Genomic DNA, 22,223 nt, shown 5'->3' on the forward strand with positions numbered 1-22,223 from the left:
ATTTTCCCCGGCTCCTTTTAACAGTCTAAAACATTGTGTTACCCCTATTTTAAGGATTTGAATCTCCTGTAAAATTCTCCGCTCCAAGTTTGTTGCTCCCAACATTTCGCACTGCATCCCTATTTTAGTTCAGACAGACAGAGGCCTAAGCCATCTAATGATTTGGTCAAGTCTCATTTTAGACGGGTTTCATGGAGGGTTTCTCTCCACAAGGTGAAGTGCAAATTTTCATAATACCATCACAAATCTGTCTCATTGACTACCTTCCCTGCCCACATGGTCTTCCTCTCATCTGACACCAAGCAGATGTTTATTTTTCCCTTTGTCATAACAACTGCCCACTGCCTGGATATCCCAGAATGCACCAGCCTTCCTGTTACAGGGGCCATCTTTAAAAAGTCATTATACTCTTGGATTGTCAATCCGAAACTTGCCTGGACATGGCAGAGGGGGTAAAACTGGGGTTTCACTTTGAGACCAAGCCGCTGAGGTTCTGGTGGATGGCACGGTGCAAGAGAGGAACATTATCTTCCTCCAGGACTGGCAAGGGAGGCCATGACAATACACCCTGCCAGCTTGGTTGGAGGTTGATCCATGTGTCAGTGAGGTGCCAGCCTTCTTAGTGAATGCCAAGCAGTGTCGGAAGGAGGTCAGTGACCATCTCCACGTCACCATGGTAAGTGCCACCATCTGCACTTTGTGACCTCGCCCTCACTGTCTCTCTGTTACTGCACCCACCTCCCACAAAGGCTCATGTTCTCCCACTGTCACTGAATGCAGCACCTTCTCTCGGTCTGTACCAACTGTTACAAGCAATTCCACTTCCCTGGAAGGAACCACCCCACACGAGAGCAGAAAGAGCCAAGAGGAATAGGGGTTCCCCAACATTCAGCTCCTCACCCTATCACAGGGGAAGGATCCTGACCCTAACAACCATGAAAGGCTGACTGACCGTGTCCAAGCTCCCGGACTGGGATCTGAGACACTTCTTGTCTCACTGCACTGGGCACCGTGACTGACTGTGGACAATGATATCAAGCTTCCTGGGTTTGTGTCTGTGCTTAACACCAAAACAATGCAGCAGGCGGGTGAGCCTGGTAGCTCTGGCTAAGAGGAAACACTGCTGGGGGCAGGGTAAGGCAAGGCAATAATTCTGTGAGTATTCAAGTCAGTTCAAAGTGAGTGTGTACAAACACCGAGTGAGCAGCCCAGAGGGACAGGCCATGAGCTGGGTGTGTGTCAATGAGCACAGTGTCCTTGCAGCAGCATTGAGTGTGTACAAACACGGAGTGAGCAGCCCAGAGGGACAGTCCATGAACTGGGTGGGTGTCCCTGAGCACAGTGTCCTTGCAGCAGCATTGAGTGTGTACAAACACGGACTGAGCAGGCCCAGAGGGACAGTCCAGGAGCTGGGTGTGTGTCCCTGAGCACAGTGTCCTTGCAGGAGTATCGCAAGGAGAGTTGTCAGTGCACCCTGAGCTGCAGCATTGAAGTACAGAAGCGTACTGTCAGTGTGTCGGAAATGTGCTGGGATGGCATGGTGAGGCTGGCATGTGTCAGATGCCTGCATTGGTGGGTGTGGAGTACATGCAGCTTCTGTCTGTGCAGTGTCCGCCGAGATGTTGGTGTCCAAGATAGAAGGTGGTCGGAGCGAGGGGCGAGATGAAGTCACCAGTTACCAGCTCGGACTTTCACGTCCAATTCTCCATATTGATTTTCTCTGCTGTGGGTGGGAGGGTATGAAGCTGCAAGTTGTTGAGAGATCCATTGAATGTGGCTGTTGATCATCAGTCATCATTCAGTCAACATCTTGCCATTCCCGCACAAATCTTGTTTTAAAGAACAGTCCAGCACAGGAACAGGCCCTTCATCCTAGCAAGCTCGCCCTGACACATGATGCCATTCTAAAGTTAAAATAAAAGTTTTTGCTCTGATACCTTCTATGTCATTCTATTCTCTACTTAGTAATACTTGTGCCAACATGCCTCTTAAACCTTGCTATACTGGCTTCTTCCCCTCTATCAGTGCACTCCAGGCACTTTCACATTCTGTCTGGAACAGCGAAAAAAAACCTTACCTATCATATCTCCTGAACTTTCTCCCTTTTACCTAAAACCGAACTGCCCTTCTATCTATGCCTCTGATAATTTTGTAAATATCTATCAGGTAGCCCCATAGCCAATGATGCCCAGCTGCATACAAACCATGTTTGTTCAATATCTCCTTCTGGCTAATACCCTCCAGACCAGAAAAGATCCTGGTAAAACCTTTCCATACTATCTCCAACACTTCCATATCGTTCTGCTGGTGGGGCAACCAGTACTGTACACAATATTCTAAATGTACCTCGAACTAAGTTTCCCTACAGTTGCAATATGACCTGCTAATGTTCATACTGCATGCTGCGGTGTATGTCTGCAAGTTTGCCGTCAGTCTTCTTGATCACCCTATCCACCCATGTTGCTACTTTCAGGGACTGAGGAGCTGTACACCCAGATCACTTCGGATGTTGATGCGGCCAGTAATTTTTCCATCCACTTTATACTTCTCTCCTGCATTAAACCTTCTAAAATACATCACGTCGCAACTGCCCAGATAAAATTACATCCGTGTTTTCTCTGTCCAAGTCTGCAGCTGACCTAAATCCTGCTGTATTCTCTGGCAATCATCCTCATAATTTGCAACTCCACCAGTCTATTTATACATCTCCAGTCACAAAAACACTGTTCCATCACTACTCTGTCTTCTATGACCAAGCAGTTCTCTATCCATCTTACTAACTGACCGCTGATCCCATTTCACTTCATCTTCTGTATGACGCTGCCATAAGGAACCATATCAAAGGTCTTGCTAAGGTCCAATCGGCCAACATCAAGCCCCATGCCCTCATCAATCAATTTTGTCATTTCCTCAAAATAATCCATCACGTTTGTGAGACAGGATATTCCCCACACAACTGTGTTGCCTGTTGCTCGTAAGTCCATACTAGAGTCCTGTTGGAGTTGCACTCATTCAGACAAGTGACTATTCCATCATATTCCTGACTTGAACCTTGGAGTTTAGATTAGATTCCCGACATTGTGGAAACAGGTCCAACAGCCCAACCAATCCACACCAACCAGCAGAAGAGCAACCCAACCAGATCCATTCGCCTGCCCGACACTTAACCCTGACTATGTGCCCTAACACTGTGGGCAATTTAGAATGGCTAATTCGGCTGACCTGCACATCTTTAGACGGTGGGAGAAAACCGGAGCACCTGGAGCAAACGCACGCAGACGCTGGGAGAATGTGCAAACTCCACACAGACACCCAAGGCCGGAGTTGAACCTAGGACTTTGGTGCTGTGAGGCAGCAGTACTAAGCTCTTGATGGTTCTGAAGAGTGGGAGGTATGTTAGGCCGTTATGGTTACAATACAGTGGGAGGTATGTTGGGCCGTGATGGTTACTGTACAGTGGGAGGTATGTCGGGCTGTGATGGTTACGGTACAGTGGGAGGTATGTCGAGCCATGACAGTGACTGTACAGTGGGAGGTATGCTGGGCCGTGTGACAGTGACTGTACAGTGGGAGGTATGTCGAGCTGTGATGGTTACTCTACAGTTGGAGGTATGTCGGGCAGTGATGGTTAGTGTACAGTGGGAGGTATGTCAGGCCATAATTGTTACTGTACAGTGGGAGATATGTTGAGCCGTGATGGTTACTGTACAGTAGGGCGTATGTCGGGCCGTGATGGTTACTGTACAGTAGGGCGTATGTCGAGCCGTGATGGTTACTGTACAGTAGGGCGTATGTCGAGCTGTGACAGTTACTGTACAGTGGGAGGTATGATGGGCCATGATGGTTACTGTACAGTGGGAGGTATGTCGGGCCATGACTGTGACTGTACAGTGTGAGGTATGTTGGGCCGTGTGACAGTGACTGTACAATAGGAGCTATGTCGAGCTGTGATGGTTACACTACAGTGGGAGGTATGTCGGGCAGTGATGGTTACTGTACAGTGGGAGGTATGTCGGGCCGTGATGGTTACTGTACAGTGGGAGGTAGTCTGGCCGTGATGGTTACTGTAGAGTAGGATGTATGTTGGGCCATGATGGTTACTTTGAGGAGTAAGTGAGGTCTGCTGATGCTGAAGATCAGAGGTGAAAATGTGTTGCTGGAAAAGCACGGCATGTCAGGCAGCATCCAGGGAACAGGGGAATCGACGTTTCGGGCATAAGCCCTTCTTCATGATGGTTACTGTACAGTGGGAGATATGTCGAGCTGTGACTGTTACTTTACAGTGGGAGGTATGTCGTGCCATGATGGTTACTGTACAATGGGAGGTATGTTGGGCCGTGAAGGTTAAAATACAGTGGGAGGTATGTCAGGCCGTGATGGTTACTGTAGAGTGGGAGGTATGTCAGTCCTTAATGGTTACTGTACAGTGGGAGGTATGTCGAGCTGTGACTGTTACTATAAAGTGGAAGGTGTGTTGGGTCGTGATGGTTCATCTACAGTGTGAGGAATGTCAGGCCATGATGGTTACTGTACAGTGGAAGGCATGTCGGGCTGTGACGGTTACTGTACAGTGGGAGGTATGTCGGGCCCTGACAGTGACGGGACAGTGGGAGGTATGTTGGTCAGTGATGGTCACTGTACAGTCGGGGGTATGTCGGGCCGTGATGCTTACTGTACAGTGGGAGGTATGTCTCTCCCTGATGGTTACTGTACAGTTTGAGGTATGTCGGGCCGTGATGGTTACTGTGCAGTGGGTTGTATGTCGGGGTGTGATCGTTACTGTACAGTGGGGGGGTAAGTCGGAACGTGATGGTTACTGTACAGTTTGAGGTATGTCGGACTGTGATGGTTACTGTACAGTGCGAGGTATGTTGGGGCGTGATGGTTACTGTACAGTGGGAGGTATGTCGGGCTGTGATGGTTACTGTACAGTGGGAGGTATGTCGGCTGTGATGGTTACTGTACAGTGGGAGGTATGTCGGGCTGTGATGGTTACTGTACAGTGCGAGGTATGTCGGGGTGTGATGGTTACTGTACAGTGGGAGGTATGTCGGGCTGTGATGGTTACTGTGCAGTGCGAGGTATGTCGAGCCGTGATGGTTACTGTACAGTGGGAGGTATGTCGGGCCATGATGGTTACTGTACAGTTTGAGGTATGTCGGGGTGTGATGGTTACTGTACAGTGGGAGGTATGTCGGGGTGTGATGGTTACTGTACAGTGGGAGGTATGTCGGGGTGTGATGGTTACTGTACATGTGGGAGGTATGTCGAGCCGTGATGGTTACTGTACAGTGGGAGGTATGTCGGGACGTGATGGTTACTGTACAGTGGGAGGTATGTTTGGCCGTGATGGTTACTCTACAGTAGGAGGTATGTCGTGCCGTTATGGTTACTGTACAGTGGGAGGTATGTCGTGCCGTTATGGTTACTGTACAGTGGGAGGTATGTCGGGCCGTGATGGTTACTGTACAGTGGGAAGTATGTCTCTCCCTGACGGTTACTGTGCAGTTTGAGGTATGACGGGCTGTGATGGTTACTGTGCAGTGGGAGGTATTTAGGGGTGTGATGGTTACTGTACAGTGGGAGGTATGTCGGGCTGTGATGGTTACTGTACAGTGGGAGGTATGTCGGGCTGTGATGGTTACTGTACAATGGGAGGTATGTTGGGCCGTGAAGGTTAAAATACAGTGGGAGGTATGTCAGGCCGTGATGGTTACTGTGGAGTGGGAGGTATGTCAGGCCTTAATGGTTACTGTACAGTGGGAGGTATGTCGAGTTGTGACTGTTACTATAAAGTGGAAGGTGTGTTGGGTCGTGATGGTTCATCTACAGTGTGAGGAATGTCAGGCCATGATGGTTACTGTACAGTGGAAGGCATGTCGGGCTGTGACGGTTACTGTACAGTGGGAGGTATGTCGGGCCCTGACAGTGACGGTACAGTGGGAGGTATGTTGGTCAGTGATGGTTACTGTACAGTCGGGGGTATGTCGGGCCGTGATGCTTACTGTACAGTGGGAGGTATGTCTCTCCCTGATGGTTACTGTACAGTTTGAGGTATGTCGGGCCGTGATGGTTACTGTGCAGTGGGTTGTATGTCGGGGTGTGATCGTTACTGTACAGTGGGGGGTAAGTCGGAACGTGATGGTTACTGTACAGTGGGAGGTATGTCAGGCCGTGATGGTACTGTACAGTGGGGGGTATGTCTCTCCCTGATGGTTACTGTACAGTTTGAGGTATGTCGGGCTGTGATGGTTACTGTACAGTGGGAGGTATGTCAGACCGTGATGGTTACTGTACAGTGGGAGGTATGTCGGGCCGTGATGGTTACTGTACAGTGAGAGGTATGTCGGGCCGTGATGGTTACTGTACAGTGGGAGGTATGTCGGGCCGTGACGGTTACTGTACAGTGGGAGGTATGTCGGGCCGTGACGGTTACTGTACAGTGGGAGGTATGTCGGGCCGTGATGGTTACTGTACAGTGGGAGGTATGTTGGGACGTGACGGTTACTGTACAGTGGGGGATATGTCGGACCGTGACAGTTACTGTACAGTGGGAGGTATGTCGGGGTGTGATCGTTACTGTACAGTGGGAGGTATGTTTGGCCGTGATGGTTACTGTACAGTGGGAGGTGTGTCGGGGTGTGATGGTTACTGTACAAGGGGGGGTATGTCGGGCCGTGATGGTTACTGTACAATGGGCGGTATGTCGGGCCGTGATGGTTTACTGGACAGTGGGAGGTATGTCGGTCCGTGATGGTTACTCTACAGTGGGAGGTATGTCGGGCTGTGATGGTTACTGTACAGTGGGAGCTATGTCGGGACTTGATGGTTACTGTACAATGGGAGGTATGTCTGTCTCTGATGGTTACTGTACAGTGGGAGGCATGTCGGACCGTGACGGTTACTGTACAATGGGAGGTATGTCGGGCTGTGATGGTTACTGTACAGTGCGAGGCATGTCGGGCCGTGATGGTTACTGTACAGTGGGAGGTATGTCGGGCTGTGATGGTTACTGTACAGTGCGAGGCATGTCGGGCCGTGATGGTTACTGTACAGTGGGAGGTATGTCGGGCCGTGATGGTTACTGCACAGTGGGAGGTATGTCGGGCCGTGATGGTTACTGCACAGTGGGAGGTATGTTGGGCCGTGATGATTATTGTACAGTGGGAGGTATGTTGGCCCGTGATGGTTACTGTACAGTGGAAGGTATGTTGGGCCGTGATGGGTACTGTACAGTGGGAGGTATGTCGGGCCGTGATGATTACTGCACAGTGGGAGGTATGTCGGGCCGTGATGATTACTGCACAGTGGGAGGTATGTTGGGCCGTGATGGTTACTGTACAGTGGGAGGTATGTCTCTCCGAGATGGTTACTGTACAGTTTGATGTATGTCGGGCCGTGATGGTTACTGTACAGTGGGAGCTATGTCTGGCTGTGATGGTTACTGTACAGTGGGAGGTATGTCGGGCCGTGATGGTTACTGTACCGTGGGAGTTATGTCGGGCAGTGATGGTTACTGTACAGTGGGAGCTATGTCTGGCTGTGATGGTTACTGTACAGTGGGAGGTATGTCGGGCCGTGATGGTTACTGTACAGTGGGAGGTATGTTGGGCCGTGATGGTTACTGTACAGTGGGAGCTATGTCGGGCAGTGATGGTTACTGTACAGTGGGAGCTATGTCTGGCTGTGATGGTTACTGTACAGTGGGAGGTATGTCGAGCCGTGATGGTTACTCTACAGTGGGAGGTATGTTGGGCCGTGATGATTACTGCACAGTGGGAGATATGTTGGGCCGTGATGGTTACTGTACAGTGGGAGGTATGTCTCTCCGAGATGGTTACTGTACAGTGTGATTTATGTCGGGCAGTGATGGTTACTGTACAGTGGGAGCTATGTCTGGCTGTGATGGTTACTGTACAGTGGGAGGTATGTCGGGCCGTGATGGTTACTGTACCGTGGGAGTTATGTCATACCGTGATGGTTACTGTACAGTGGGAGATATGTCGGGCCGGGATGGTTACTGTACAGTGGGAGATATGTTGGGCCGGGATGGTTACTGTACAGTGGGAGGTATGTGTGTCGGGCCGTGACGGTTACTGTACAGTGGGCGGTATGTCGAGCCGTGATGGTTACTGTACAGTGAGAGGTATGTCGAGCTGTGACGGTTACAGTGCAGTGGGAGGTATGTGTGACCGTGATGGTTACTGTACATTGGGAGGTATGTCGGGCCGGGATGGTTACTGTACAGTGGGAGGTATGTCAGACCGTGACAGTTACTGTATAGTGGGCGGTATGTCGAGCCGTGATGGTTACTGTACAGTGGGAAGTATGTCTGACCGTGATGGTTACTGTACATTGGGAGGTATGTTGGGCCGTGATGGTTACTGTGCAGTGGGAGGTATGTCAGGCCGTGATGGTTACTGTACAGTGGGAGCTATGTCTGGCTGTGATGGTTACTGTGCAGTGGGAGGTATGTCAGGCCGTGATGGTTACTGTACAGTGGGAGTTATGTCAAGCTGTGATGGTTACTGTACAGTGGGAGGTATGTCAAGCTGTGATGGTTACTGTACAGTGGGAGCTATGTCTGGCTGTGATGGTTACTGTACAGTGGGAGGTATGTCAAGCTGTGATGTTTACTGTACAGTGGGAGGTATGTCGGGCCGTGATGGTTACTCTACAGTGGGAGGTATGTCAGACCGTGATGGTTACTGTACAGTGGGAGATATGTCGGGCCAGGATGGTTACTGTACAGTGGGAGGTATGTCGAGCCGTGATGGTTACTGTACAGTGAGAGGTATGTCGAGCTGTGACGGTTACAGTACAGTGGGAAGTATGTCTGACCGTGATGCTTACTGTACATTGGGAGGTATGTCGGGCCGGGGTGGTTACTGTACAGTGGGATGTATGTCAGACCGTGACAGTTACTGTGTAGTGGGCGGTATGTCGAGCCGTGATGGTTACTGTACAGTGAGAGGTATGTCGACCTGTGACGGTTACAGTACAGTGGGAGATATGTCGGGCCAGGATGGTTACTGTACAGTGGGAGGTATGTCGGGCCGTGATGGTTACGGTTCAGTGGGCGGTACGTCGGGCCGTGATGGTTACTGTACAGTGGGAGAGTTGTCGGGCCGTGGTGGTTACTGTATAGTGGGATTTATGTCTGTCCAGGAAGTTGCAGACTGTATGAGTTGTACAGAATACGATTGTGCTGCTGCCGATGGGCCATTATACCTCATGGATGCATCGTCATTGGTTGCTTAATCTGTTTAAAGTCTGTACCATTCAGTCGATATCATGGTGTGGAGGGTCTGCAAAATGTGAAGTTAGCCCTTGTTCCCCATTAAGATTGTGCAGTGACCATTCTTACCGATATATGAAATGGAGGGGTGTATCTGCAGCAGGCAGATCGGTGACGATGTCGTCAATTTTTGGTTTCCCTTTTATTGGTTCCCCATAGTCTGCCGCAGAGCAGTCTAGCCGCCACAGGATCCAACATCAATGCTGAGCACTATGATTATTTTAGATTTCCAACACTGTGGAAACAGACCCTTTGGCCCAACCATTCCACGCCAACCCCCTCCAAAGAGCAACCCACTACCATGGCCAATTCACCTGATCTGCCTTTCTTTGGACTGTGGGAGGAAAGCCATGCAGACACGGGGAGAATGTCCAAACTCCACACAGGCAGTGGCCCAAGGTTGGAATCAAACCTGGGTCTCTGGTGCTATGAGGCAGCAATGCTAACCATTGAGCCACCATGCCTCCCCATATTGACTATATGTCAAGGAGCTGTCCGCCTCTGCCTGGCTGTCTCCTGTCAGTGGGACAGAACCTACCACAGAGGATGGTGATGTTGCCTGGGACATAGTCCTGTTCACATAATCTTGCTTTCCAGACAATATCTGATTGTTGCTTGATTAGTCTGTGGGAAATATACAGCAGGTCACTTTTACATTCTGTATAATGATGAATTAATATCACTTTATTTCTTACATATTTTAAAATAAACCAAACATCATTGTTTTTCAGTTGAAAGCAATTGAAGTGAACAATAATTGACTTACCAGAGCGCACACCTAAGTATTACAGTTCAGTGACTATAGTAAACAGCCAATTCATGTCCAGTTCAGTGAACACACCATCTTGCAGGCAGAAAAGCTGTTGGAAATGGCATTGAAAAAAAAAAACCGACATTCAGGCACAGTTTTACTGGCCCTCACCACGACCTCCAAAAACACTGGCCATCTCCAAACTCTGTTCAGTGAGCTTCCTAACTTGAGCTGGACAGTTCGTCACACAATCCCTCACAATAGACTGGTTAGAGACATACCTGAACAACAGGGAGATGTGTGTGGGGCAGACTGGTCAATGGACTAGCACATGGCGCTGGTCCAGATGCAGTTCAACATTTGTAACAATTACCAGTAAACAACCATGTCTTACAAGTATATCCCTTCTGTAATTTTATACCTTGGACCCAATCCTGATTGAATGTGTTATAAAGATGAAGGGTTCCTGCAGCAGATGGCATCTTACATTGAATCCCTCATAAACCATATCCAGTGTATGTTATTTCCACAATGTCAGTATCCAAACAGAATTGTGCAGCTCCATTGATGGCCAGTATGATCCCAGCCCAATATCCTTGGATGTTGGGCTGGAAATCTCTGTGTAAATGTTTGCACCATTGTTCTAACCATTAACAGCAAAGTCTTTTTACTGAAGGTCCGACATCCTTTCGTAATACCAACTTTTAGATTGTCCAATAAACACAAAATCCCTCCTTTATTCAGTTCATCTTTATAACAATATGGTGAAAACAGTACACAACTCACAGTATGGAGCATTGAAATGATGGGCCTCAGTTCCACACCCAAGACCAAGTTATTATTAAGTGCAAGGACTTTGAAAATAGAACATAGAACAGTACAGCACAGAACAGGCCCTTCAGCCCACGATGTTGTGCCGCCCATTGATCCTCATGTATGCACCATCAAATTTCTGAGACCATATGCATGTCCAGTAGTCTCTTAAATGTCCCCAAGGACCTTGCTTCCACAACTCCTGCTGGCAACGCATTCCATGCTCTCGCAACTCTCTGTGTAAAGAACCCGCCTCTGACATCCCCTCTATACTTTCCTCCAACCAGCTTAAAACTATGACACCTCGTTTTAGCCATTTCTGGCCTGGGAAATAGTCTCTGGGTTTTGACTCTATCTATGCTTGTCATTATCTTGTATACCTCAATTAGGTCCCCTCTTCTCCTTCCTTTCTTCAATGAAAAAAGTCCGTGCTCAGTCAACCTCTCTTCATAAGATAAGCTCTCCATTCCAGGCAGCATCCTGGTAAACCTCCTCTGAATCCTCACGAAAGCATCCACATCTTTCCTATAATAGGGCGACCAGAACAGGACGCAGTATTCCAAGTGCGGTCTAACCAAAGTTTTATAGAGCTGCAAGAAGATCTCACAACTCTTAAACACAATCCCCCTGTTAATGAAAGCCAAAACACCATATGCTTTCTTAACAATCCTGTTCACTTGGCTGGCCATTTTAAGGGATCCATGTACCTGCCTACCAAGATCTCTCCATTCCTCCACATTGCCAAGAATCCTATCCTTAATCCAGTACTCAGCTTTCAAATTCGACCTTCCAAAATGAATCACCTCGCATTTATCCAGGCTGAACTCCATCTGCCACCTCTCAGCCGATCTCTGCATCCTGTCAATGTCCCCCTGAAGCCTACATCAGCCCTCTTTACTGTCAACGACACATCCAACCTTTGTGTCATCTGCAAACTTGCTGAACCATCCTTCAATCCCCTCATCCAAGTCATTAATTAAAATAACAAACAATGGAGACCCAAGGACGGAGCCCTGTGGAACACCACTCACCACTGACTTCCAGGCAGAATATTTTCCTTCTACTACCGATCACTGTCTTCTGTAGGCCAGCCAATTCTGTATCCAGACAGCTAGGTTCCCCTGTATCCCATTCCTCCTGACCTTCTGAATGAGCCTACCATGGGGAACCTTATCAAATGCCTTGCTGAAGTCCGTATACACCACATCCACAGCTCGACCCTCATCATGACCTGCTCCTCACTAAGCCGTGTTGACTGCATTTAATCAAGCCATGCATTTCCAGATGGTCATAAATTCTATCCCTCAGAATCCTTTCTCACACCTTGCAGACAACAGACGTGAGACTTACTGGACTGTCATTGTTCGGGAATTCCCTATTTCCTTTCCTGAAGAGAGGAATTACATTTGCCTCTCTCCAGTCCTCAGGAACGACTCCAGTGGAGACCAAGGATGCAAATATCTTCGCAAGTGACGAAGCAATCACGTTTCTCATTTTACAAAGCAGCCGAGGACAAATCTGATCCAGGCCTGGCGACTTGTCAATCTTAATGTTGCTCTTCGGAGGGACGTGTGGACTTGTTGGTCAGAAGGGCCTGTTTACACACTGTAAGCTCAAGTGTGCTTAAAAAAGCAGTGTGTGTGTCATCGTTTTGATTCAAATCTCGACCCTCAAAGCCTCATTTGAAGACCCTTCCAAGATATTGTCCATCCTTTCACCAGTAACTGACTTGTTAATTAATAAAGCAACACCACTTCATCTTTAACACCCTGCCCTGTCCTGTCTTTAGTTCCAGTACAATAGAGTTTTGAATTGTTAGCCCTGACCTCCCTCAAATGCGCCTCTGTGATGGTAAAAAATGTCACACCTCCACATGTCAACTCATTCCCTTATCACATCTGTCAGCCTGTCTGAAAATACTCTCAGCATTAATGTAAGTTGCAATATAATACCTGGAATACCCTGTACCTCAGAGTTCTTCAGTCATTTCCTGTTTGATATCCAGCTGCTGAAACCATGAACCACATTTCTAACTCTGGCACTGAATGAATATCTGCAGAATTGTAATTTCTTTTTTTAAAAAAAATGTATTCATCAAGTGCAACTTTCGAGAACTGAGCAGTCAGCTCCACATACAATGAGTTTCTGATGGTTAATTGCCCACTCAGTATGCAGAGGGGAGAGCCCTCAGTAATGGAGAAAGTGAGGACTGCAGTTGATGGAAATCAGAATCAAAAAGTGTGGTGCTAGAAAAGTACAGCAGGTCATGCAGCATCCGAGGGGTAGGAGAGTCGATGTTTCGGTCGTAAACTCTTCATCAGTAAAGCATTGATGCATTCCTTTATTTTTTCATTCCATGATTCCCAGAATGTTGTGAACTGTACTTACTCAGGAAGGCAGCACTGTATATTGCACTGAAATGGAAAGCAGTCAATCAGTTGGTTGGTCAGGGTGTAGAAAAGTTGAAGGGAAGTATACACTGATTGAATGAATTACAAACATAAGAATAGATAAATCCCCTAGGCCAGATGGGGTTACCCTCGGTTACTCCAGGAAGTGACGGGAGAGATTGGCGTGCCTTTGGCGATGATTTTTGCGTCCTCACTGTCCACTGGAGCAGTGCCAGCCAGATGTTGGAGGGTGACAAATGTTATTCCCTTGTTCGGGAAAGGCAATAGGGATAACTCTGGGAATGACCGAACAGTCAGTCTTGCATCAGTGGTGGGCAAAGTATTGCAGACGTTTCTGAGAGACAGTATTTACAATTACTTAGTAAACAATAGTTTGATTACAGATAGTCAGCATGGCTTTGTGAGGAGCAGGTCATCCGTCAGAAAGCTTATTGAATTCTTTGATGATGTAAAAAACACATCGATGAAGGTAGACCAGTAGATGTGGTCAACAAGAATTTTAGCAAGGCATTCCCCATTGTAGACTCATTCAGAAGGTACGGAAGCATGGGGCGCAGAGAAATTTGGCTCTGTGGATACGGGTGTGGCTGGCCCACAGAAGTCAGAAGATGGTAGCAGATGGAAAGTATTTAGCCTGGAGCTCAGTGACCAGTCGTGTTCCACAGGGATCGGCTCTGGGACTTGTGCTCTTCTTGATTTTTATAAATTACTTTGATGAGGAAGTGGACAAGTAGGTTAGTACGTTTGCTGATGACACGAAGGTTGGTCGGGTTGTGGATAGTGTGGAGGGCTATTGTAGGTTGCAACAGGATATTGACAGGATGCAGAGCTGGGCTGATAAGTGGCACCTAGAGTTCAACCTTAAAAAATGTGAAGCAATTTATTTTGGGAGGTTGCATTTGCATAAAGAATACAGGGTTAAAGGCAGAACTCTTGGCAGTGTGGAGTGACAGAGGGAACTTGGGGTCATTGTCCATAGATCTCTCAAAGTTGCCACCCAAATTGATTTGGTTGTTCAGAAGGAATACGGTGTGTTGTCTTTCATTATGAGGGGGATTGAGTTTAAGAGCAGCGACGTTATTTCTTCGCTCTATAAAGCTGTGGTTCAACCAGACTTGGAATATTATGTTCAGTTTTGGATGCCTCATTATAGGAAACACGTGGAAACCTCAGAAAGTGCGCAGAGGAGACTTAACAGGGTGCTGCCTGAACTGGAGGGTATGTCTTACAATGAAAGTTTGAGCAGCTCGGGCTTTCCTCCAGCGGTGGTAGTAGAGTCAGATACAATACAGATATTTAAGAAGATTCCTGGATCGGCACACATAAGTTAGTGCATTGAAGGTTGTGGAGGTTAGTCTGATCTTAGAGTAGGATAAAAGGCTGCCAAAACATTGAGAGCTGAAGTGCCTGCACTGTGCTGTACTTTTCTATGTTCCAAGTTTCACTCAGCTTGTGGATTCTCATCAGTTGTTGAATGTGTGAGGGAGTGAGGTGTGTGAGGTCAGGAAGGTGGGGAGGGGCGTTAGACCAAGAGGTCCAGTTTTGATGTGCATTGTTACATTCACCTGAGTGTCAGCACAATATGTGTGGTTACCACGATCAATCCACCAAGTTGAGTTATTAAAACGATTTTTGGCTTCCTGTTTGTTCCTGCCTTCTTCAGATGCATTCTGCTGGGTGACCTATGATTTAGTATCTGAGTATCCACAGGCATGTATAATTTTATTTTGATACTGTTGAATGTGAAGGTACATTTATTGGATATAGTTTCAGAGGGATCACTGTGAGACACAAAATGCTGCAATAGACTGTCAATTGTGAACGTTTTCACCCAGTGTCTGGTCCAGGGTGCAGATGTATGGAGTCTGGGGGACATACCAGATGTCATCACCATAAGTAACGTGTGCGATGTGATTCTGACACTCCATGTCCAGACATCTGCTCCCTGGGCCAGGCTCTGACTGAGGTTGAATTTAAGAGGCATGGTTCCTGGTCAGTCATTGGTATCTAATTTAGACAGTATTTATACCTACACTGAGATCAGTGATAGCCTCTTGGCTAGTTTCCTCCTGCTCAAGGTGGATTCCAAATGATTCTCTGTGAGGGAATGTTTGAATGACTGCCCTGACCAAAGTTGGAAACTCTCTTCACAGATTCAGGGCCAGGCCAGTGTCTCTCTGAGTGCTACATGCAGCTGTGAGGTCTAGGATCACTGTACACGAATTCACCCTTTTGGAATCCACATTTAATGTCGGTCATGATGCAAAGTGATGGGTTTACTGACCTGCACAATAATCAGGAGTTTGCCATGTTTGTGAATTGTGCAATAATAAGGTATGAAATACAATTATTCAACTGAACAATATCTGCATCATCTCTGAAAACAATAAAATTGATTCTATGTTGATGGAATTAAAATATAAACACCGAATGACCTTTTATTATCCAAAAGTAAAGAATGCACATTTTGTTTTGTATCGAAAAAGAACATGTTGTCTGACTATGCTGGTGATCACAATTACACATTGAATCTCAGTATTCAAATGCCTATATTGTCGCGCTATCATTTGTAAAATAGTTGACATCTGACAGATTGAATATTCAGAGTGAGCATTTGATTGAACAATCAAATAGAATTATAACATTTAAATATAATCAATCGATTTAATTTCTCACCTGAAATGTGTCAGCTTCAGTTATTTGCCAACAATTCTATTAGTTTTAAAACAATGATGGAAAAGGATAGACTAGATCTAAACGTTGAAGTTCTAAATTGGAGGAAGGTCAATTTTGACGGTGTTAGGCAAAATCTTTCAAAAGCTGTTGGCGGCAAATGATCACAGGTAAGCAGACGGCTAGAAAATGGGAAGCCTTCAGAAATTAGATAGCCGGAGTCCAGAGACAGTATATTCTTGTTATGCTAAAAGGAAAGGCTGGTAGGTATAGAGAGTGCTGAATGACTAAAGACATTGAGGGGCTGGTTAAGAATAAGAAGGATATGACAGGTACAAACAGGATAGATCGAGTGAATCCTTAGAAGAGTATAAAGGCAGGAGGAGTATTCTAAAGAGGGAAATCAGAAAGGCAAAAAAGGGACATGAGATAGCTTTGGCAAATAGAGTTAAGAAGAATCCAAAGGATTTTACAAATACATTGAGAACACAAGGGTAAACAGGGAGAGAAAAGAGCCATCAAAGATCAGCAAGGTGGCCTTTGTGTGGAGCCGCAGGAGATGGGAGAGATACTAAACGAGCATTTTGTATCAGTGTATACTCAGGAAAAGGAGATGGGAGATGTAGATATACGGATAAATAGATGGTGATATCATGAAAAATGTCCATATTACAGAGGAAGAAGTGCTGGATGTCTTGAAAAACATGAAGATGCAAAAATCCCCAGGACCTGATCGATCAGTTGAAACTTGAAAGGGTTCAGAAAAGATTTACGTGCACGTTGCCAAGGTTGGAGGGTTTGAGCTATAGCTGGAGGTTGAACAGGCTGGGGCTGTTTTCCCGGGAACGCTGGAGATTGAGGGATGACCTTATAGAGGTTTAAATAATCATGAGAGACATGGATAGGGTAAATAGACAAGGTCTTTTCCCTGGGGTGGGGAGTCCAGAACTAGCGGGCATAGGTTTCGGTTAGGAAGGGAAAAATGTAAAAGAGATGTAAGGGGCATTTTTTTCACTCAGAGGGTTGTCCGTGCGTGGAGTGAACTGCCAGAGGAAGTGGTGGTGGTTAGTCCAATTGCAACATTCAGATGGCGTCTGGATGGGTATATGAATAGAAAGTGTTGAGAGGGATATGGGCTGAGTGCTGGCAGGTGCGACTAGATTGGGTTGGGATATCTGATCGGCATGCACAAGTTGGACCGATGGGTCTGTTTCCATGCTGTACATCACTTTGACCCTGTGACTGTAATTTAGAAATGACAATAATTTGATATGCACTATCAAATAAATAAATCATTTACATTATTAAATTGTAGCATACAATAAGTTGAAAACTTGCTATTTTTAGAATGACTGATAAAGAACAAAGAACATTTCAACACAGGAACAGATCCTTCGGCCCTCCTAACCTGTGCTGATCCAGATCCTCCTATTTTCTAAACCTGTCACCTATTTTCTAAGGGTCTGTATCCCTCTGCTCCCTGCTCATTCATGTTTCTGTCCAAGTACATCTTAGATAACGCTATCGTTCCTGCCCTACCACCTCCGCTGGCCACAAGGTCCAGGCTGCATCTGCCCTATGTGTAAAGAACATCCCACATATATCTGCCCTAAACCTTTTCCCTCTTACTTTGAACTCATGACCCCGAGTAATTGAGTTCCACAATCTGGGGAAAAAACTTCTTGCTATTCACCTTGTGTATATCTGTCTTGATTTTGTAGACCTCAACCTTCTACTTTGTTATGAAAATAGTCCTAATCTACTCAATCTTTCTTCAGAACCAGCACCGTCCAACCCAGGCAGCATCCTGGTGAACCTACTCTGTACCCTATTCAAAGCATCCACATCCTTTTGTTAATGTGTTGACCCGAACTATATGCAGTATTCCAAATGTGGCCAAACCAAAGTCCTATGCAACTGTAACATGACCTGCCAGTGCTTGTATTCAACACCTGATCCAATGAAGGAAAGCATGGCATATGCTGCTTTGACCCTTTACTGACCTGTGTTGACACCTTCAGGAAACAATGGACCCAAACACTCAGATCTCGCTGTAAGTCAATTTTCCCCAGGACGTTTCTGTTTACTATGCTGTTAACTCTTGAACTGGTTCTTTCAAAATACATCACCTCGCATTTTCACAGATTGAACTCCATCTGCCACTTCTGTGCCCATCTCACCAATCTATCCATGTTCTGCTGTATTAGCTGACAGTCCCCTTCACTATCTGCTACTCCAAAAATCTTAGTGTCATCTGCAAACTTGCTCATCAGGAAACTGATACCTTCTTCCAAATCATTGATATATATATCATAAACAACAGTGGTCCCAGCACAGATTGCTGTTGCTGGCATAGGTCTCCATTTTGAGAAATCCCCTTCCACTATTACTCTCTGTCTCCTGTTGCCCAGCCAGTTCTCTATCCATCTAGATAGAACACCCTGGACCCCATGTGACTTCACCTTCTCCATCAGCCGACCATGGGGAACCTAATAAAACGCCTTCCTCAAGTTCCTCAGTATGTTCTCCAGCAGCTTCCCTATCACTGATGTCAGGTTCGCCGGTCTACAATTACCTGGATTATCCCCGCTATCCTTCTTAAACTAGGGGACAATATTAGCAATTCTTCAGTCCTCCGGGACCTCACCCATGTTCAATCATCTTGCAAAGATATATGTTAAAGCCCCAGTTATTTCCACACTCACATCCCTCAGTAACCTGTGGTTGATCCCATCCGGACTTGGGGTTTGACTACCTTAATACCTTTTAGAGTATTCAAAACTTCCTCCCTCTTTATGTCGACTTGAACCAGAGTACTCAGAGATCTATCCCTAACCTCAACATCTGTCAAGTCCCTTTCCTTGGTGAATACAGATGCAAAGTATTCGCTAAGAATCTCACCCATTTTCTCTGACTCCATGCATAACTTTCTTCCTTTGTCCTTGTGTGGACCAAACATTTCTCTAGTTACCCTCGCTCCTTATATATGAAAATAATTCTTTCGGATTTTCCTCAACCCTGTTTGCTATCAATATCTCATGACTACTTTTAGTCCTCTTAAATCATCGATATTTACTGTGAAATGTAACTCGTGAAAAGAAAATAAACATTTGTTCGTGCGAATGGGAACTCAGACCTTTGCAAAGTGTTTTGTGCCAAAAAAATTTGAAATCCGTCTCAGTTCAAATAAAAAGCAAGAGAAGAAACCGCTTGAAAAGAGTAATTTTCAGCCACTGTCCCCCCAAAGTACTTCTGAGGTCGAAAAGAGTGAGGGTTTGTAACCAGGGCACAACAGTAACTATGGGTGGTTTGAACATGCAAATTGGCTCAATTAATCAACTTGACAGTGATATCCTTGAATAAACATCCATAGAGTGTATGAGAGATTATTTCTGAGAGCAGAATGTCATGGAAACAACCAGAGAATGGGGTGGCACGGTAGTTCGGTGGTTAGCACACCAGGCCTCCAGGTTCGATTCCAGCCTCGGGGGACTGTCTGCGTGGGTTTCTTCCCACAGTCCAAAGATGTGCAGGTCAGGTGAATTGGCTATGCTAAATTGCTCATAGAGTTAGGTACATTACTCAGAGGGAAATGGGAATGGGTGGGTTACTCTTTGGAGGGTTGGTGTGGACTTGTTGGGCCGAAGGGCCTGTTTCCATACTGTAGGGCATCTCATCAAATTTAGATTTGATATTATGTAAAAAGGAAGGATTGGTGGATGAGATTTGCCTTGGAATAACCACAACATGCTGGAGTTTCACATTCAGATTGAAAGAGTGAAGACTGAGTCATACATGAGAGTTTTAGTGTTAGGTAATGATAATTATACTGGCCTAAGGAAGCATTTGGCTGTGGTGGTCTGGGGGGAGAAAAGAACAGTCAACGGCAGGACAGCTGAAGAAATTTGGCAAACAATTAGGGAGATACTAAAGACCGAAGAGGAATTTCATTTCGGAGAAAAATCATCCATATCTTGATAAGGAAGTCAAGGATAACATGAAGGCAAATCCCAGTGCATATCATACTGCACATGTTAGTCACACTGTGGAGGATTGGGCAAGTCAGCGGCCTCGTGGTGTTATCACTGAATTCTGATGCGATAAACCCAGATAATGTTCGAGTGACCTGGGTTCAAGTTCTAAAGATTTTCTCTTGACTCTCAGGCTATGTCCTTGAGTCCTTTCTCTCCTAGCCGTGGAAGCATCATTCCAACATCTACTCTGACAAGTCAACCAGTATTCTGTATGCTTCAATCAGATCCACCTTCATCCTTATAAACTCCAGCGAGTATAGACCCAGAGGTCTCATATGTTAAGCTTTTCATTCCATTCTTATGAAGCCGCTCTGAACATGCTCTGGGTGGTACATCCTTACTGAGCTATGAGGCCGGAAATGGTACACAATACACCAAATGTGTACTGACCAGAGTCTTATAGAGCCTCAGAAATCCATCGCTGCTGTAATATTCAAGTCTCCTCAAAATAAATGCCATCACTGTATTTGCCTTTCTGACCAGATTGACCACCTGAAATAATAATCTTACAATGGACAATAATAAATTTACCATGGAGTTACAAAAACGAACAATGATTAAAGCATGCTGCGAAGTAGAACCCAGCCTTGACCAAAGTCTATGTGCTCATCCATATTCTGCAGAATCCAGACAGCTGCAGCTACCCACAGATGGTTGCAAAGAAACCTGAAGCAACAGACCATGTAATACAAACCTGAAGTTGGACCTGAACGGGATAATGGAATGTCGCCCTAGGGCCCTCAATGTGACAACACCTGGTTGAGTCTGATTGATCAATTTAATGTACCTGTTCATTTCATTGGCAGATCCTCCACACCCTCCCAAAAGGAGTGAAGACTTGGAAGGATAAGAATCACCGCAAAACTCCTCAGAGAGTGGTAACTGGAGAATAACCACTGAAAGAGAAGACACCTCCAAGACTATCAGAAGAACAAGAAGACTTCACCACGTGGAATGCGGTCAACTTCTCATGGGGTGGTATGTGATCATCCAAAGTTAAGTTAAACCATAAGTTAATTTGTAGTGTTTTACATTACGTTATAATACGTTTTATTGTTCTAATATTAATTATGTTCAATAAACGAATATTATTGTTTGTAAGAGTTGACTCAGTTCTTTTGATGAATATAAGATTTCAAGCACATTGTGGGGCAGATACACCACCTTCCTAACTACTGATTCAACTTGCTCGATTACCTTGAGACAATCCTGGACTGGAACTCGCAACACTCTTTGTACTTCAGACTTCTGAATTTTCTCCCCAGGTATAAAATAGTCCATGCCTCTCTTCTTCCTACTAAAGTGCATCACCGCACACTTTCTCAGGTTGTACTCCATCTGCCACTTGTTTGTCCGCTCTCCTCCCCTGTTTAAACCTTTCTGCAGCCTCCCTGCCTCCTCAATGATACCTGTCCCACTACTTACCTTTCCATCATCTAAAAGTCTCGCCGGAGTGCCCTCAGTTCCTTCATCTAGATTGTTAATGTACAAAGTAAAAAGTTTTGGTTCTCTTGCTGAACACCAGTTGACATCGGCTGCTATCCAGAGAAGAATCCCTTTATTCCCACTTTCTACTTTCTGCCAGATAGTCAAGTTTCTGTACACACTAGTACCTTGTATCTGACACCATGGGCCCTTATCGTACTCAGCACCCTCCTGTGAGGCACCTTGTCAACGTCCTTCTTGAAGTGCAGATAGATAACATCCATTAGCTCTCCTTGGTCTAACTTGCTTGTTACATCCTCAAACAATTCTAACAGATTCATTACCACGACCTCCCCTTGACGAAACCATACTGACCTCGCCCTACTTTACCATGCACTGGCAACTATTCAGAAATTCCATCCTTCACAATGGATTCCAGGAACTTACCCACGACCGGGGTTAGGCTCATCAGTTTGTAATTTTCTGTCTTTTGCCTTATTCCCCTTTTTAAGCTGGGTGTCAGTGAGATCCAAGATGGCGGCGACCCAGTAGGCATGAGTCTGCACAGCTCTGCCCAAGACTCAGTCAAAGTGGGGTACCCACCCTCACCTCACCTGTTAAATTGTTTAAAATAGTTTTTGCCCAGCAGCCTTGGCCATTCTACATCAAACTTTAGAATTTGATGCTTTTTAAAATGACCAAAGGCAAAGGCTCTCACAGTTCACAATAGGCAGGGACCCCTCTCCAACCCCCCACCCCCACCTGGCAGCAAGGCAGACGTCTGCGGCCGCCCCGGGGGGCTCACCTGCAGGGGCGAG

This window comes from Chiloscyllium plagiosum, unplaced genomic scaffold (assembly GCF_037043375.1).
Source record: "Chiloscyllium plagiosum isolate Xiang-an unplaced genomic scaffold, Cpla_swu_hap1 HiC_scaffold_38, whole genome shotgun sequence".
Lineage (NCBI taxonomy): Eukaryota > Metazoa > Chordata > Chondrichthyes > Orectolobiformes > Hemiscylliidae > Chiloscyllium > Chiloscyllium plagiosum.